The sequence below is a fragment of the Cynocephalus volans genome, chromosome 8 (assembly GCF_027409185.1).
Source record: "Cynocephalus volans isolate mCynVol1 chromosome 8, mCynVol1.pri, whole genome shotgun sequence".
NCBI classification, from domain to species: domain Eukaryota; kingdom Metazoa; phylum Chordata; class Mammalia; order Dermoptera; family Cynocephalidae; genus Cynocephalus; species Cynocephalus volans.
Genome location: NC_084467.1, coordinates 159,235,581 through 159,256,430, shown reverse-complemented (window position 1 = coordinate 159,256,430; position 20,850 = coordinate 159,235,581).

Genomic DNA, 20,850 nt, shown 5'->3' with positions numbered 1-20,850 from the left:
CCAGAGGGATGGAAATCATCATGTCGAACAGATACCTGCACTCTCATGTTTATTTCAGCTCTGTTTACAATAGCCAAGATATGGAACCAACCTAAATATCCATTAATAGATGATTGGAAAAGGAAACTGTGGTGTATATACACTATGGAATGCTACTCTGCCATAGAAAAGAATGAAATACTTCCTTTTGCAACAACATGGATGAACCTTCAGCAACTTGTGTTGAGTGAAACAAGCAAAGCACAGAGGGATAAATACCTCGTGCTCACTTTATGTGGGAGCAAAGAGAGAAAGGAAGGCAGGAAAGAAAGACCTGTTTTTTTATACTTAGCCTCAGTAGTGCTGTGATCTAACAGAGGGAGGGACATTCCTGGGGCTACAAATTGGAATTGAGGGGAGAGGGAAAAGGGGAGAGAAGTTGGGGGATAATTGCAAGGGGACAAAGGGTACAAAAGCAATTTCTGGTAATGGGTATGTCCCCAATATGAATCTGACCCCCACATCTTTATATCTCATGAATATTCAAAATAAATAAATAAAAAATTTTTTAAAGAATGTAAAAAATTTTTTAAAAAATCCAAATTTTACTAATATATTTAGTATACTTTACCCTCTCTTTCGGCTCTTGAATTAACTGCTGTGGAATTGCTACCAAAGAGTTCAGGTACAGATAATCTTCCATTTCATCATTTCTGCATCTATTCCCTGGAAATGGAGCAAATCTTAACTTCTATTCAAAAGAATGCTGTGTTACTACATACAAGACACCTCACACTTCAGAAAGAATTCCTAACAGTTCATTAGCAAAACTGATAAATGGACTGACTGACAAAAAGAAGTCTATGGAATTTTGCATAAAACCTTCCCCCATCTTATTATTTCTTTGTGGATAATAACTATGGTGATGGGCATTTTTAGCGGTGTTTTCTTTCTTTTTTTTTTAACCTTTAAAGTCCATCGTATAAAATAAGTCCTTTTTTTTTTGTCAAAATTAATCTGTATTGTATTAGAATCATTAGTGACTTTTTAAAATGGACCTCAAATTGTTCTGAAATAACTTGTATGGTTTATAAATTTATAAATTCACTTTATTACCTGGGTTACTTTTATCCTTACTAGATTGACTGATAGATAAACAGAAAATTCAATATTTTACAAGTAATTTCCAGGTATATTGTACAATTCCCATAGAGGTCCCCCCCCTTTTTGTTCTTTTTCTGTATAGAGAAAATACATAGCAAGTCACAATCTAGAAAATCCTAGGGAAATTTTTTAATAAATTAAAGTTTGCCAGGACCACTTTCTCAATTTTGCATCTTGTGTGATTGTCACAAAGAATGATGAACTCATTGTCTTCAGGACAATTTGCCAGATATGAAGAGTCTCAAGTGTATGTGGTGGTGTCAAAATTCACTAAAGATGACCAGGTGCCGGCGTTCTTGTTGTATCTGACTGGAGCCAAGAAAATAATTAATTTTTGTGATGTGCTCATTTTTCTGACAAATTTCTCAACTGTGTCTTTAATTCCTTGGATGTATTCAGCACGTTTTCCAAAGCCTATATCTGATATGGAGGAAATGTAGGGTTGCTTCTCAAAAAAGGTGATCTCAAATGAAGATTTTAAAGCAACCAATAGGAAAAAAAACTTAAATTCTTTTCTTCAGACCTATCACTTTGGTAAAGTTCAGATGTGGAAGATAGAATTAGCCTTTCCTTATTTAATTTAGGTAACTTATTCCAGAAAATCACCTTACTCTTTAGACATTATATTTGAAATGTAAAAGCTATTTACTGTATTTTTATAGACTAGTCTAAAGACCATTTATATGTAGTATATTTTGGAACACTAAAACAGGTCAAATGAAATTTTTTCCTAATTATTAACATATCATAGATATAGTAAAAATTATTTACTTTTAAAATACATATCTCTATTAACTCACCTTTTGGAAAAGAATTTAAAAAATAAATTGAATTTTATGTAACTTTATCAATGAAAACTTCATGTCACAATTTAGTATTTTAAATTTTTTAGTTATAGGGCTACAAGGCTGAGACTTTGTCCTGTGAATACCAATTGCTTTTTAAAAGTCCAAGAAATCTATTTAAGCCATAGTGCTGCATAGACAAAATATAGTTTGGGCCTATATTAAAATATAGTTTCTTACAATTAATAGTAAACCCACCTTGGTTCTGGTTGGTAGATGGACAACTAGCATGAAAAATATCAGACAAAAGAAAAGCTATAAAAATTTTTAAAAATGTTTTCTTGTTTTGAGTTTGCATAGTTCTCAGTAAATCTATTCCTAAGCATTAAAACTTCTCTGATGCTAGTATAAATATGGTTTTTTTTGAATGTATGTTCTCTAGTTGTTTATTTGTCATGAATTTGAAGGCAGTAGATTTTTTTATAATTAGCTTTTATCCTACTTCTTTTTTGAATTGTTTGTTTTTTGACTTTGTGTTATCATTGACTCTCTGAGGTTTCCCGGATATATCATCTGTAAGTAGAAATTGTTTTATTTCCTCCTTCATTGCATTGCCTCTAATTGATTTCACTTTCTAATTGTATTGGTTATTACCGCTAGTAAAATGTCGAGTAATAATGCAGGTAGTGGGCATCCTTGCCTTGTTCCTGATCTTGGTGGAAATACCTCTAGTGTTTCTCATCAAGTTTAATCTCCATTTGAATTCTCATGGATATATTTCTGTTTTAATCATTTGGTATTTCTTTCTCTATTTCTCCTCTTTGTTCTAAAAATGTGTTTAGGTTGGTGATGAGTCTTTGTTTTACATAATTTGGCTATACATAAAACATAAGGAGCTCTTTTTTACATAATTATACATCCTTGAAAATCACTGTAATGAAGGCTTATGTATTTTTCCTAAATTTATTATTCTCTGCAAATGGTGTCTTTCCACAATGTTCATGCTATAAGTATTTGTCCATCACAAAAGAAAATTACAGTACTTACCAGCAATGTGAGGCTTAATGTAATTTATTTGAAATAACAATATTTTAGGATTATATTTAATATTGTTCAAAATGGCTTTTACATCTTTGTTCTTGTTTGTTTTATCTTTTTATTTAGTTATGATAGAAAATGGACATTTCTGTTGACCAAGAGAGGCATTTGTTATTTAAATAAAATAATTTTCAAGTAAATAGGATTTGAAAACCAAAGTGGCCATGCACAGTCTACTAAATTTAATCTCTGCCAATTTCAGCAAAACTTGATTTTTTTCAACGTAAATTAAAACAGTTTAAACTCTTTACATGTGCTAGTTTTCAGCAATATTTTACCTAAAAACAGTGTATTCTACAATTGATTCTATAAAAAGAGGTGATTTGTGTTGACTCGGTTTTACCTGGATGCTTAGATATTCCCTTAGTCCACTGCATTCTTGAAGAAATTCACATATTCTTTGGGGTCCCTTTTTTGTTTTTCTGCTATTTTCTATAGCAAATGTTACCCAACCTTGGTATTATGCAGTTCACTTTAATTGCAAGAATCTCTTTAGAATAAGGCCAGAAATGATTCAAAACATTTATTAGAATGAATACTTTTTATTATAAATTGATGTCTTTTCACAAACACTTCACGTCTATAAAATTAAAGATGAAAAAGGAAGAAATAAAATAACTGCTTTAAGAAGTTAATTAGTTTAATAATTATAGTCGGTGCATTTATAAATGTTACCTAATTTTATAATCCTTTTGGAACCTGATTTTTCTCACGTAAAAACTGATTTTTGGTTGTTTTTTTTTTAAAAGAAAATGACTACAGTTATAATTAAAATCAACTATCAACAGTGTACCAATTGATTGTAATCGTAAACTCTACAAAAATGTAGAAAACTTAGTCATTGTTTTTATGGACGGACAGAAAATCTTTTATTGTAATTTTTTTACTTAGCTACGAAAAATGATTTACATAAAGATATTTAGCATTTGTGACAAGTTCTATTATGTTATTTTCTAAGATTCAGAAAACAAATAAGTTTTTTTAAATATCCATTTTAGGTTAAACTAATGTAAAGCAATGGTGAAAATTTGTTCTTTCTTCTTTAGAAACACTGTGTTGTTTTTTCTTTTCCACAATATTTTTGGTGATATATTTGATTATGTGAGCTTGTTCAAGATGCTGAGATGTAGTCTGTGGCCTATGTTGCTGCTACTACAAATATTGTAGCTTCTCAGTGAAAAAGGTCCACATCTTCTTTTCATGCTTCAGAACTGATGGCATGCAATCTGTGATTCTGAGAAACACTTCTTCACTACGTTTCCAACCCAAATACCAGTGTGTCCCTGAAGCATCTGGAACTTATGCCAAAAGCTGAGTATTTTCTTTTATCATAACCCATCTGCAAACTAAGTCTACCATTCCTCCTCCTCCACCTGCAATCATAGTTTACTATATTCGTACCTGAAATGTATGGAGTAACTTTGATGTTCACTAATCTAAAATTTTGGATCATTCCAACTGTTCAGTATCTTTCTGATGAATCCCTTTCCTAAGATTTCTCAGGACATCTTAGATTCACTAAGATTCACTGCCTCTAAGTTTAGTTAAAAAAAAGACATCTGGCCTGTCCACAGCACATCAGTCTGCTACTTAAAGAAGTGCTGTACCATGTCTTTCTAATGCCTGCAGGATGTGGGTCGTACTTTGTAGTGTTGACAGAGGGCTCCTCGTGTTTGTTTATCTTCAGCCTGGCTAACATTCTGCTGCTGCTTTATACATCCTGGCTAAGTTAGGTTTCTTTCAAGTGTCAGGAAACAGAAACATGATTGGACTACCTTAGGTAATAGAAGTTTATTTTCAGTGAAAGTAAGAGACAGAAAATGGTCTGAGCAACCAAATAATAGGGCTCGCAGAAAACTCACATTGTGTTTCAGAATTTAGGGCATCTCTAGCTCCATGTCTCTATGCAGCTGTGTGAGCCACAGACCCCATTCTCCCTGACTCTGATACTCCACCATTAGACTGGTCCAGCTACTCTGGGTTTCTGCTTCTACTGTTTCTATCATGTGAAATAGCTTCTGTTTAAATGTCTTCTCTCTGATTTGCCATTTCTACTGTCTCATTCTTCTGCTTTCTGACTTCTTTCCATGTGTCTTGTCAAAGGAACATTCTAGACAAAAGAAGAAGAAAAAAATTTTCTTGCAAAACGTTGCAAGGCAGACTTCAGAAACACTGGCTTAAAAAGCACAAGTTTTAAAAAGAAAATAAAAATCACAAACTATGACAGGATGGCCATTTAGCAACATTGTTCTTCCTCTTTGTGGGGAAAATAGAATAGTTTAGTCAGGCTCTCTCAACATTTCTTGTAAACAAGTTGTGTGTGGGTGGAGTTAGTGCTCAAGTGCACCCATGTATCTTTCTAGTGAATTGCAACTTCAGAAGTGCAGTTTGAAGCAAGCTGGCCAGCAGAGAGTTCGTGTCTAAAAATAGAGCATGTTTACTCTGCTGGCAGCTGCTCAGTTTCAGTTTTTCTTTGGACTTTGTGGGTAGCAGTTGAGTTTCTGAGTTTCTCTGTGGACTACTTAGTTCATAGTGCTGTGTGTGTGGTGAATAAAGACTATTCCTTCTTCAACCAAGGCTTCAAGGATCTTTTTGTCCAGTTACCTAGCTCACAGACCTGCATGTGAAGGGTTTGTGAATGAGCTCGGGGGGGGGGGGTCTGTGCAGCCCTAGCTCTGCAGTTGGCTTTGTCAGCAGGACTGCGCCACACTCTTGTTTTAGTAATACTATATCTAAGAATTTATTGTTCGGATGTAATAACACATAAGCATAAAACTGTATGCTGACAGTAACTGTATTAATCATTAAATTAACTTTTTTGAGCACTTACTACATTACAAAAACTGATAGTATCTTCATATGAGCGTGTATTTTCATCTGAATAATAAAAACTATGTGATATAGTACTATTACTTTCCACATTTACAGATAACAAAACTGACTCAGAAAAGGTAATTTGCAAATTATCTTTTCTAGTTAGTAAATGTATATTACAATATTTTAAGAACGTAGCTTAAGAGTCTGAATACTTGACATTACATGAGAAATAGAGGAAGAATATTTATGTTTAATGTCTAAAGAGTAGAACTTAAATAAGAAATAAGTATATATTTTCTTTTGTGGGTACATCGACATAGAAAGCTAACATATGATAAATACACTATACTCTTATTTTATTAAATATATTTTCTCCAAGAATATAAAATGTCATCAATGCCTGTGCAATTAATTTGATTGGATAAAGCATGATATGAATATCTGTATAAATAAATATGCCTACGTAAAAGTCTATAAGTTACAGACTGAATTGTTAGTTATGGTAATTTTTGAGTGATAGTATTATAAATAATTTTTATTTTCTAAATAAGCCAAATTATTTACAGTGCACATCCTATTATGTTTATAATAAAATGTTTAACTAGGATTCAGATATGGTATGTATGTCTATGTGTATTTTTTAACATATACATTCTATGGAAATAATATTGGCATTCTGATTGAAATGCAAATAACAAAGAAACCCCCAAATCTTCTGCTAATCTTCTACTGCATTAGCCAGTAAGCTGCTAGGAAGAAATCTTAACTTATGTCTTTATAAGTTATTCTTTGGATGGAGTACTTAAAAATAAGGAGCTCAGTAGAACTATGCCATAGAATAAAAACGCTTCTATTTGCATAGTAAACAAGTAGCAATTCTTACATGTACTGCAACATTTTCTATTCAACATGTGTACCCTTCATCACAGATGAGGGCAATTATCTCTTACCTTACTGGATAATAGGTGCTGGTTTCATATTCCCAGACAATTGCACAGCAAAATGACAGTGCTGAACATAGGAATGCTGGAATATTTACCCAAAAGACATTTGGCAATTTTAAGGTGATTTTCCCAGGCCTAGTAAAAATGAACATGTTAAAGCATTGCTTTATGTTTCTAAAAGTGTCTAAGATATTTCTGGAGTATTGCATTCTCTCCAGGCGGCCATCAGGTGTTGAATACATTGATGGGAAGGAGATCATGCTACTAAGACAAAGACAGAAGAGAATCAATGAATACCTTGTGAGAATTAGACATTGCAGCATATCCTTAATAAGTTCCAACTCCAAGACTTCTCTTAGATGCCAGGAGAGCTGAGCATAAGGAAATAATTTTTATTAGAGTTGCAAGTGAGAAAAATGAAATAACAAAACAAAAATGCATCACACCACCTTCCATGACATCAAAATACTCAGCGTCATTTGGTACAAATCCCTAGTTCCTGAACAACTGAAGAAAATGATACTACTGTCAAAAATATAACCTTATCTGGGCAGACAATATTCAAATCTTCAGCCATTATTTTCAGTTGTTTCATTTCACTGACCTTTTAAAAATACTTTTCATATTTATTTTAAATTATGCATACCAAACCTGTATATAAATTTTAGGTAGGCTGTTCAGCCAAAAACACCGACAGAGATAAGATAGTAATTGGCTTGCTGCTTTTCTCACTTCCTGTAACTGCCTGTAACTTACTAACACTGTAGGCTTTTAACACTGAACTCCCATAGATAGTTCCTTCATTTACTTACCAGAATTTCTGATCTGCAAAGACAAGAATTCTAGAGTGTTCTGCCCCATATCAGCTTCTGCCCCAGAGGTCTGTATCAGAATGTTGAGGTGAGGAATGATGTGTATTTTGTTGTTGCTGCTGCTGCTGAGGCCATTTTGGATTTAATATTCATGTCCCAAAGGTGATATTGATATAAAACTCTGGTGGTACAATATAGGATTCAGAGAGTTTGTTATTTCTCACTTTCCCCCCATAGCCACAATGGTCTTTTTGTTTTTCTAGTATAACAAGTTCTTCCCCAATTCAAGGCCTTTGCACATGATGTTTCATTTTATTTATTTATTCATTTATATTTTTAAACCAGGAATACTATTCCCTACACTGGATTTGTAACCAGCTTCTCTGTAACCTAAGAGTTTCAGATTAAATGCTGCATCCTCGAATGTGCCTTTGCTTGATTTCCCTATATAAGGTAGCATCTTAATTTATTCTCTAACTCATCCCCTTGTTTATGTTTTTCATAGAACTTTTTATAATATTTAATTACATGTAATCATTTTGTTGACATATACCTTTTATAAAAATGTCTCTACAATTAGAGACTCAAATAGACAAGAATTTCAACTGTCTCGTTTAGTTTTGCAACACTAGCCAGTGCAGTGACTAACAACAGGAATACATAATATTTGATTTGCTGAAAGAATGCATGAAACAGGCATGAATTTATTAACTTTAAAATATATAAATACTGGGGAGATATCAACAAATGAGCCTATCTACTTCATTTTTATTTTTATACTTCTGTCTCTCCACTTTGCCATAGGTAGATCTTGTATTTGTCAACTTATTTTCAATTTTAAGTTATTAAATTTAAGTATTTAATGTTGCATTACTATATTTGAGCATACTTAATAGTAACAATTTAGAGCATGCCTGTCAAAACTCCAAGATTCTGAGAATCTTAGGTCCTCCAGTCCAGAACTTTCACAATTTCTAAAAGGGATATTAAAAGGGGCTGCTATAAGGAAAAGTTTAAAAGAGTTTGGCTCCATAACTGGTGGGGGTAATGTTTGATTTAATGCTTTGTATATTGAACAGTGGAGGAACACTGAAAAACTGGGCCCCATAGCTTGATTTATCCATGCGTTTCTGTCTTTTTGAAGTAAATTCTATAATGAACACAGAAAAAAGTAATTACTTTTGATGTAAATAATTATAGACTTTAAATCCATATTATAATATTTAATTATATAAGAAACTATAAGCAAATAATATCTCTTCATTTATTATTCTCTATTTTTTTATTTATGGAGATGACTGGGAATGACAAATATAACATAAATGGTTTTAATACCTTCTAGCTTTATTTTCCTCCTCATCATTCTATGTGCTATAGTTGTACTATTTATTACACGTTCCGAAATGAAATGTTTTCTCAGGTCCTTGTGTCTTTGCAAATCCTCTTGCACCTACCTGGAATATCCTCTCCCCTCCTTCTTTTTCTTCTTCTTCTTCTTCATTTTGATCTTTCCCTTTTTTAGATACTTGATAGACTACCAGTATTCCCTTTTTATATTACTCAGCTTAAACTCTCATGTTCTCCGGGAAATATCAGGCAGTCAGGTGTTCCTCAACTGGGGTTGGTTTAACATTCGGTGAGTATTCATTGAGCTCCTGCAGTGTCTCAGGCTTTTTCTAAGTTCTGGAGATATAACTATAATCAGAACAGAGTCCCTAATCTCATGGTTTTTATATCATAGAATTTTGTCCCTATATTCCACAGTAGTGCATATAATAAGGTATATCTCTTGTTAACACTTCATCAGAATATTAGCTTCTATTTATTTTCCTAAATGAGGCACATATCGTCAACACATTAATTAACAAAACATGATAAAATATAGTAGATTATCCTGGGGCAGTTCTGACAAAATGCTTCATTACATATTTCAGGTGATTATTTCACAGAGAACGTTTTCGAAGCTTGATAATTAACTGATTATTTTCAAGAGAAAATTTAAATCATGGTCTGTCAGGAAGGGGACATTCAGAGGAAATGGGTGTGATTTGAGGAACTTGTTTCATTGGAAATGGTGTATGTACTCCAGTGGGAAGAATTTGCATGTTCAATGATCTTTCATTGACTCTTACAAAGTGAATTCTTCTACTGTGAAGAATTTACAAATTTCATGGGTTTGAATGGAAATTAGTTTTCTTCTGCAGTGTAACAAATTACCACAAATTTAGCAACTTAACACACATTGCTTATCTCACAATTTCCATGGTCCAGGAGTCTGAGTAGAGATCAACTGGTCCTCTGCTTAGTTTCTCACGAGGGTGAAACAAAGGTGCTGACCACACCTGGGATCTCACCTGTGGGGTCCTCTTCCAAGCTTGAGTGGTCATCGGCTGAACTCAGTTTCTTGCAGCTGTCGGACTGAGTTTCCCATATTCTTGCTAGCTATTGGCTAGAAACTTCTCTCAGCTCCTTGAGGGCACCCACCACCACTTGCCACATTACTGTGTACGTAGGCAGTTCACGACATGGCTGGGTTTTCCTTCTTCAAGACCAACAGAAGGATCTACTTTGTTTTGACTTTTTCTCTTTAGAAATGACCTTGACCCTCCTTTAAAGTTCATGCCTTAAAGGGCGTTGAAAAATGGTGCTGAAGAAACAACCAATCAAGGTCGTCTGAGTTCTGGTAACTTTGGCATCCCAAAAGAAATGGCATGGGAAAAAGGAATATGGCTAGACTAGCCCTGAACTTGAAAATTAAATTACATAATTTTTATTTCTGTTAAATTCTGGAAATAAAAGTAGCAAAACTTGTTTTCTTATATTTAAACACATTAATTAGCTATGGAAAAAAAATACATTCCTTATAAAGTCAGGGCCAAACAAGCGAATAAGCCAACTGATAAGAGGCCTGAATTATATTTGCTAAATTCCTTCACCTTTCCATATAACCTCTTAATCATTGGAATGAAATTGCATCCGTTTTTAGCCAACAGCCTCAAGGAGAAGAAATTATACAGAACATATAACCAGGGGGGAAGAATCTTGGAACTGTCTTAGAATTCTGTGTACAACAATTCAATTGTTAAAAAATGTATTTGTTGGTATTTATTGCATGTAAGAAAATATTTGATATTCCTATAGGATTGTGTCCCTAAATGATAGCCATGAATTAATACCCTAAAGCCTGATACAACTTTCTCTTTTGCCCAGATAAGTAAAAGCATTGGTGTATAGCCTTGCCTTTACAACATTGTGCTCTATCACCCAAGAAGTGGTTTGGTATGCCCCGAGTCTCCCAACCTGGAAAGACAACTCAACCTTGGGAGCCTAAACTAAGAGGATAAAAGTTTTCTAAACTTATCCATCTTCTGAACAGAGTATGATATTTTGTTAGTTGAAAGTCTAGAATTTAGGATTGGCGAATGTAAGCAAAAAAGAATATAAATACCTGAGTGACCATATTTTCCTGTATGAATAATTTATCCTGCATTGATACACAGACAAAAGCACTGCAAGATTTTGGAAAGAGGAAAATCATGCCTAAATCATTTTCACTGAAAAGAAATGTTAGCATATAAATTAATTTGTTCCCTTTTATGTCTACTCTTGTGAATTTTGGGGCTCTGAAGAAAGGGATTTTTTTCTTCCTTATATTCTTATTGCCCAGGTAAATGCCTGTAATAAAATATTAGATAAAATATTTGTGAATAAATATATGAATGCAAGAATGATATTGGTTGATATGCTATTGATGTATCAATGAGATGGACTCTGCAATGAGGGTGTTATTGGCCCATTGACAGGGTAATTCCTCATTTGTGCAGATCTATCCTGAACATTGCAAAATATTGAGCATACTTAGCATTGGCTCACTAAGGCCAAATCACACACCCTTACCCCCAATCAACCTTCAGCCCCATCATACACACACTCGTCATTGTCACAACTGGAAATGTACCCATACATTTCCATACAGTTTCTGTAGGAATCAGTACCAAGAACCATGAATGTAATGACTCATAGTAGGTAATCTAGACAAATTTTTAAAAATGTACGTATATGTCTTCTAGTGTATTAATGCATAGCAGGAGGACATGGGATACAGTTGTGCACATAACTACTTCCTCAAATAATCTATTATATCCTCATTACTTAATTAAAGCTTGTTCAATGATTTCTTTTGTTTAGTTATTAGCTATTAATCCACTAATGAACATCTGCATACATAACAACATTCTAAAACAAACAAAAATTAAAATGAAACCACTCTATAAAAAATAAATAAAATAAAATAATGGAGAAGGCATTTTCTCCCAAAGAATCAATGAAGTATCCATAGTGGTTAGAACTATTAAATGTCTGTTAGTGTTTTGTACATGACATATCTCCTCTAATAGTGGTATTGTTTTCTGACCTTCAGTAAATATTGTTGTCATATTTTAAGTAATCTGTGTTTCAATTTTTTGTTTGGGAGATATTTTCTGGTCTTTGCAGTTGTGCATTTATTTTAATGTATCTTTAGAACCTTGGTCTTTCTGTCCAAGTAAAATCATGTCTTCCTAAAATTTTACAAAAATGCTAACATTTTTACTTCAAATATGACTCTTCCAAATTTACTGTATTTTCTGCATACAGGAATGCAAGTACATGTTTGTTGAAACGTCTCACTCCTCCATGTGTCAACCTGTTTTTTTTTTTTATCTGTTCATAGATACTTTATTCCAAGGGGGTAAAATACTTAAAAACACATTCTTTTTTTTTTGTTGTGACCAGTAAGGGAATCGCAACCTTTGGCTTGGTGTCGCCTGCACCATGCTCGGCCAGTGAGCGCACGGGCCATCCCAATATAGGATCCAAACCCGTGGCCTCAGCACTCCCAGCACCACACTCTCCCAAGTGAGCCTCAGGATCGGCCCTTAAAAGTACATTCTAATTCATTAATTCTCTCTTAAATTCTGTCTCTTCCATTGTTTAGTCTGTACAGTAAGTTTTTCATTTCAATTATTTTAGAAAATTATTTCCTAATGAACTACAAGATTTGGGGAAGTGAAACTATTCTGTATATTCTTCATTTGTCAAAACCCGTGAAACCATATAACACAAAGAGTTAATCCTAATAGAAATCATGCACATAGGTTAACATATTGTATCAATATTGGCCCATTAATTTTAACAAATGTACTTCACTAATGCAAGATGTTACTAATTGGAGAAACTGTGTGTTGGGGAGATAAATAAAAAAATACATGAATACTTAATATATTTTATGCACAATTAATCTATAAATATAAAACTGCTCTAAAAAATTAAGTATTAAAGAATTGCTAAGTGTTTATCAAACCTGCCTGGTAAATTTATTCAAAATTATATATTTATTTGGCAAAAAAATTTGTATGTATTTATTATGTAAAAAATGATGATTTCAAATATGTATGTTCTGTGAAATAGCTAAATTGAGCTACTTACCATATTCATTACCTCACATATTTATCATTTTTCTGAGGTGAGAACATTTAAGTTCTACTCTTAGCAATTTTTAAGTATGCAATATGTTGTTAACTTTAGTCAACAAGTTGTAAAATAGATCTCTGGAACTTATTTCTCCTGTCTTCAGTTTTGCGTCCTTTTCCCAGCATCACCTCCATCCCCTCAAAAGCCTGGACATTTCCAAGACACGTGACTAAAGTCACCTATTACCCAAGAGCAGTAATAGGAAATTAATGTAATACACTAAAAAAGGTATTTGCGTTCCTTAACCACGAAGATGGCATTTTATAAAATTAGCTGCTTCTCTTATTAGCCAACCTTCATTATCCTTTACCTACTCTTTTAAGACTATACAAACAGGAATAAGTAAATTATGGATAAAATGTTCTATAACTGGGAGAACTCAACGGCCAGTTGCCCACAGCTTACCTGCTGGTGTCCTGTGACACATATTGAAGCCTCCGTTGTACTTTGAGGAAAAATATTCAAAACATGCCCAAAGTTCTACCCAGCAGCCGCCCCGGGAACCTGCATGCACTTCTGTCCCACTGCGAGTGGCAACCACATCGGCGGTGCTGGACTCGGGTCAGCCCTGCTGGAATGGCAGTGAAAGAGAAACTCATGTTTCAGCACAGCTAAGACGTAAACGTGCAAGTGCAATTTTTAGTGAACAGTGTCATGTATACATTAACAGGCGGCCAGGGGATAACTCTGTGACCAAAGGGAAACAAAACCTATTCTAGAAAAACAGCAGCTCTGCCTTTCAGGGATGAGACAAACCTGCAAGCTGCTGAGCTCTCTGCTGGTCACCGGTGATGTCATCCCGGTAGCACTGACCCTGTCACCGCCAGAGGTGCCTCACCCAGTCCCCTCCCATCTGTCCGCTGGACAGGAGGGGCGCCATTCTGTCCACACCGCTTCCTTGAGCACCTGCACCCTTGGGGCCTGCTTGTTGGGAGGAAAGCTGTCACCCGCGGCAGCTGGCTTAAACCTTAGCAGCAGCAGGAACAGCTGCCCGTGGCCAGGACACTGCCCCAGATGAAACTGTTGCTGCCGGGCCTGGCCATCTCTTCCCAATGGAAATAAGTTGTTTGGGGGTTCAGCAGACTCTAGAATGAAGCGGGACCCTTGGGCACAGGGAGCAACAGCACATCCTAGTGGGCTAATTTCCCCAAAGCTTGAAACTAGGTGTCTTGTCTCACTCCAAGGATGGCTGTGGCACTACAGCATCGCTGGACGCTGGGTGGCAGTAGAGGGCCTCACAGAAACCAGGCACAGACAATCTGGCCTCCAGCAAAGGAATGATGCTAATGCGCTCCTCTGGGTAGAATTTGCACAATAACCCACATGGAAGTCGCAGCAGGACAGGGATGAAAACTATGGGGCAAGAGGTCAAGTCTGCACAATCCCAACCAACCCCACAGATGCCCATGTCCAGTAACCGCACACACTGGATGGCTCCCCACAGGCAAAGGAACAGGTGAGACACACCCCTTCTCTGTACCTGGTGACGGATTCAGGGAAGTCAGGCTCCAGGCCCTCTCTCACTCCCACCGTGTCCTGAATCCTCACCATCAGCTACAGCTGCAAGGACTGTTTCTCTTCTGTGAACCTGCAAGCTAAGGGTCTGAAGCGACACAGTGGAGAAAGCATGCGAGGAAATTCTGCTCTACTTTTCCACCTCAGTGAGGCACGTGTACAATGTAGTTACCCATCTCAACTGTTGCTTCGCTGTCAAGATTTCTTTTGGTGTGAGAGACCAAGGTGTCAGTAGCAAAAGAAAATGTTTTGCTTTTGCTCCCCTCAGTATGCTTCAACATTTCCAAGTGAATTTCACGTCACAAGGGGAGATGGGGATTGCCCTCAACTGGAATGTGGGTCACCTCCCAGCTGTGTGGTGATGTGTCTGGGGCCAAGGCCAGAGCTGCTGCTTTTCCAGATTTTCCAAGCCAGAAACAAGCACTGTTCACTTTAATAAGGTTAAGTTTAAACCGACATCCTTTTTTGGTGCCTAAACTGTTGACTACATACCCCAGCAAGACAGAAGCGTGTGAAAGCCGTCCATTCACACTCCCCTTCTCCCAGACGGTCACATGCGCATATCCCCAGAGCTGAAGGCACTGTGCAAAGCACGGTGCAGTATATGCGGCCAGTAACCGTGTGTTCTTCTCACTGAACACTTCCAGGGTTGCATCAAGTAAAAGTTGCCTCAACTTTCACTGAAGTAGACAAAAGCTGCAAAAACCCTTACTGATTTCCTAAGTTTACTTCTCTAAGTCCCAAAAGCTAAGACTATAACTACGTTAGCGTTCATGTATGACAAACAAATATTAAATAGTTTACACCTTTATACCAATTTATCTGTAGCTCGTGCAGGTCCAATTGGACCTGGCAGACATCTACAGAACATTTCATGCAACAACTAGAGAATACACATTTTTTCTCATCGGCACATGGAACATTCTCCAGGATAGACCACATGTTAGGTCACAAAACAGGTTTCAGCAAATTTTTCAAAGCTGACATCATTCCTAGTATCTTTTCTGACCACAATTGACTAGCACTGGAAATCAATTACAAGCGAATTTCTGGAAACTACTCCAGTGCATGAAAACTGAACAACAGGCTCCCGAATGACCTATGGGTCCAAGAAGAAATTAAAAAGGAAATCAAAAACGTTCTTGAAACTAATGAAAAAAGATGCATCCTACCAAAACCTGTGGGATACTGTAAAAGCAACAGCGACGAGGCAATATATTGCAATACATGCTCACATCAAAAGGATGGAGAAACTTCACGTAAATGACCGAACCGTACACCTCAAAGAACCACCACCACCACAACAATGCAATCATAAAAGTACTAGAGAGAAAGAAATAATTAACATCAGGGCAGAGTTCAATGAAATGGAGACCCCCAAAACGATACAAAGGATCAGCGAAACACAAAGTTGTTTTTTGAGAAGATAAATAAAATAGACAAACCATAAGCTTTGCCCACTCTCACCACACTCATTCAACATAGTACTGAAAGCCCTAACCAGAGCAATCAAGCAGGACAAAGAAATAAAGGGCATTCAGATTGGGAAGGACAAAGTCAAGTTGTCCCTGTTTGCAGATGACGCGATCTTATAGATAGAAAACCTAAAGGCTACCAGAACGCCCTTACGGCTGACTAACAATTTTAATAATTTTGCGGGGTACAAAATCAACACCCACAGATCAGGAGCATTTTTATACTCCGATAATGAACTGGCAGAAAAAGAAATCAAGAAAGCAAGCCCATTTACAATAGTCACCCCCAAGATAAAATACCTAGGAACCAATTGAACCAAGGAGGTTAATGCAGATCTCTACAATGAGAACTACCAAACACCAGTGAGAGAAATTAAAGAGCACCCAAAAATAGTGGAATGACATACCAGGCTCTGGTACGGGAAGAATTAACATCGTGAAAATGTCCTTTCTACCCATAGCAGTCTACAAATTCAACGCAATCTCCGTCAAAATAGCAACAACTTTCTTCACAGAAATAGAAAAAGCAGTGCTAACATTCATATGGAATACGAAAAGATCCTGAATAGCCAAAGCAATTTTGAGCTTAAAAGCACCCCAAAAACAGAAAGGCTGGAGGCATAACACCACCCAATTTCAAATTCTATGACAAGGCTCAAAACAGCATGGTGATGGCATAGAAACAGACACTCAGATCAATGGAACAGGATAGAAAACCCAGGAATAATCAATTTGCCTACTTACAGCCAACCGATTTTTGACAAAGCCAACCAGAACATACGCTGTGGAAAAGACAGCCTCTTCAGGAAATAAACGGTGCCCGCAAAATTGGACAATCCACATGCAGAAGAATGAAACTGGACCAGCATCTCACCATATGCCAAAATCGACTCGAAATGGATTAAAGACCAGAATATAAGACCCCAAACCATTACATGACTGAAGGAAAACAGAGGGGAAACACTCCAGGAAGTAGGTGGGGGCAAAGGCTTTATGAATAAGACCCGAAAACCCACAAGCGACAATATAAAAACTAAACAAATGAGCTAATGTCAAACTAAGAAGCTTCCACACAGCAAAGGAAACAATCAACAGAGCAGAAAGGCACCCTAAAAAAAGGGAGAAAATATGTGTAAACTATACGTCTGCCAAGGGCTTAATATCCAGAACATACCAAGAACTCAAACAGCTGTACAGTATGAAAACAAGTAATCCGATTTAAAACTGGGCAAACGAGATGAATAGACATTTTTCAAAGACATACAAATGGCCAACGGTACACGAAAAAATGCTCAGCATCACTAGTCATCAGAGAAATGCAAATCAAAACCACATTGAGATGTGGTCAACCCAGATAGACTGGCCATTGTTAAAAAGACCATTAATAAGAAATGCTACTGAGGATATGAGGAAAGGAGAACTCTTCTCCAATGTTGGTGGGACTGTAAATTAGCACAGCCACTATGGAAAACAGTAAAGAAGTTTCCTCCAATACAGATGATCCAGCAGTTCCATATGATCCAGCAGTTCCACTACTGGGTACATATCCAAAGAAATGGAAATCATATGGAAGGGACACCTGCACTCCCATGTTCACTGCAGCTTTACTTACAATAGCCAAAATATAGAACCAACCTCAGTGCCCTTCGACAGATGACTGGATAAAAAAATGTGATACACGTACACCATGGAATAATACTCAGTGATAAAGAAAAAGAATGAAATTCTGCCATCGGTAACAACCTGGATGAGTCTGGAGAAAATTATGTTGTGTGAAATAAGCCAGACAAGGGAAGATAAATATCACATGCTCTCACTTATAACTAGGTAGAAAGGAAGGAAGGAAGGAAGGAAGGAAGGAAGGAAGGAAGGAAGGAAGGAAGGAAGGAAGCAAAGGACTACAACAGTTCCTTGAACTTTCAGAAGGACAGAAGAAACCAATGGTTACTAGAGATGAGGGGATGGACGGAGGGAGGGAGTTGGGGGCATGATGGGTCAGGCAAAGGGCATAAAGAAAAATCATGATTTGTAATAATGAATATGCTAATAAAAATAATTTAAAAAGTAAGACACTTTAAAACACAAAAAGAATGCCATTATTGACATTCCAGAAAATTCCAGCTATGTGGATAACATTAAAAACCAGCTGTCAAGCTAAATCCTTTATCAGTACAAATTTTGATATTTCTTCAAATTGGGAGGAGAATGTTGGTTTCGATGTACAATGTCTGGTCACTCCCAGCCTCATCTATTTGTCACTGACGACCCTGGGACAGACGGAAAAAAAAAAAAAAACGGTTTCTGCAACTTTTAAAATACAGACACACCCTCCACCACCAACTTTCAATTTCTACAAAACGTCCTTGGGTTCTAGTATTCTTGCACATGTTTGTTCTCTTACAGGAAATTTGCTCCTTAGGATTTCACTGCAATGTGCTTCTGGATCCCATGCCATGATTTATCTCTGAGGACCCCTGTTCCCCTGGATCCATTTCACCCCGTGCCTGGCCACCTGTGTGGCACACACACATAGGAGCAGGAGGACAAGGCTTTGAGATGGGGAACCCGCACAAGCAATTATCTGGGTTTAGGTCTGCAGGTTATTAAGGTTTTCCGTTTCAACTTCCACAGCTAGAACGAAAGTGTAGAAATCTGTTTTCTAGTTAAAATCTGTTCACATCCCAAGTGTTTCTTAAGTTACTTAACAAGCCTTTGGTAGTCCGAAATACCGGGAAGTGTGCCTGTAACTAGAAACACCGGAAACTTCCATTTCAAAATTGTCATAAACCAGGGATACTTTAGAAAAACCTTTTCAGCCCACTTCGTGCCTTGAGTAATGGTGGGTAAACAGTGGAAACCAAGAGAGGCAACATGGAAGCAAACGGATATAAAAGCACAAGGGAGACATCATGCTCTTGGGGAGAACTAAAATGCAAATTGCGTCTGTAAACCAAAGAAATTATACAGAAATCCCAGAAAAACAATTGACTGAAAATCAGACGAACGATCCCATGTTCATCTCATCACCTTGAGAACACGAAGGATACTTTTGTACAGGCAGCACACCTCCTTAAAGCAGCAGCAGAGTGCTTCGTGCACAGCAAGGCCTAGTTCACCGAGCAGCTGGACCTGTGCCCACACCCAGAGGGCAGCACCAGCCACGTGGGTGCAGAGGAGGTTGTCCCGGTGAACTCCACAAGCGGCAGCAACGCTCGGCTCTACGCCACAGGACTTCTGACAATGGGCACAGTCGCACAGACTGCAAGTGGACCCCACATCAGCCTCAAGACCTCCCCCACCCAAAAACATCTCCACAGCCAGCCAGGGAGGCAAAGGAAGGGTCTTCATGGCGTGCAGAGTTACAATGAATCTGTGTTCACGCTGCCCCCTCCCACTGTACCCGTCGAGACCCAGACGATGTGCCCTGCTACTACAAAGTCGAAGAGATGTTTGATGGGGGCAGAGCGGAAGAGGCACATTGAATTTGGATCATTTTACCCATGACCCTTCTCTCCTCCCAACCCTCTTTGGGAAAGATGACATTTCTGGGGAAACAGAAGGTGATCAGAAGCAAGTAGCTCAAATGTATGTCCCTTGTAAATTTCGGATATCCATCAATTTCAATTTTGAGATATAGAGAAGTGCTGGGAAGTTTAATTGGCCGTATCAGTGTCAGTGAAGAGCTGATGGAAGAAGTGCGAAAGGCCAAAGGAGAAAACCCATGAGTAGAGAAATTAGCCTTCGGCTAATCTTATCTTCTCTGCTTCCATATATCCCTGTCCGTCCTCAAAAGTTGAGTGAGGTAGGAGATGATAAGATTGAGATTAGGGCAAATTATTTCCCCATCTTTTCCTTTCTCCAATGCACAGTCTCCTCACCCCGCACACTTGGAGTCTCAGGGTCAGCTCTCCAATACTGGTCGACACAGAGGAAAACCAACTGAACCAAAACGAATCCACCGAATTATCTCTGCTGTGCTTATTTATACCTTCCCGGGTTTTCTTTCCTTTACTGTTAAGTGCCTATAATCAACTTCAATCATTTTAGCAGAGTACTAAAGAGTGACTGCTCCCAACCCCTTCAGATAGGTGATGCTTATGTTTACATCTGCTTATCAGCTCTGTCAAAGTGCTGTTTCGTGGAGGTGCTGTAATTTGATGAACACATGAGACATGCTATTTGCTAGCAAGAAATTCTCAGCTCAAACAAGCTAAGGTGTATGGAGATTCAGTATAACACAGTAATTGGTTAACTCAGTTTACTTGGGACTCCATTTCTTAGGTCTTGGGCTGTTTACATAACCAAAAGGAGTGTGTGTGTGTGTGTGTGTGTGTGTGTACCACACTTGACCTAGCGTGTGTGTGTGTGTGTGTGTGTGTACCACACTTGACCTAGCACCTACCTGCACAAGTACCCCCCTGCCAAGTGATGTGTTTAAAGGCCAACAAAAAGGAAAACACAGAACACATTTATAATCCTGAAAATCTAGGGCTACTTAACCTTTCTGCTGCTTAATTTTAAAGGCAAAAAATGTACTATGAGCAGCATAAATAAGAACTGATTTGAGCGTAGTTTTATAATAGATAAAATGTACCTGATGGGTCTAATTCAAATTTCTAAAATCTAACTGTGCCGCATTAGTCTGAGATACAAGATCTAAAGCTGCATGATCTAATCTGAGAATTTACGGACCTGTTTGAAATACCTTCATTTGATTAATTTGAAATGGAGGCCAGAGTATGAACTCTAA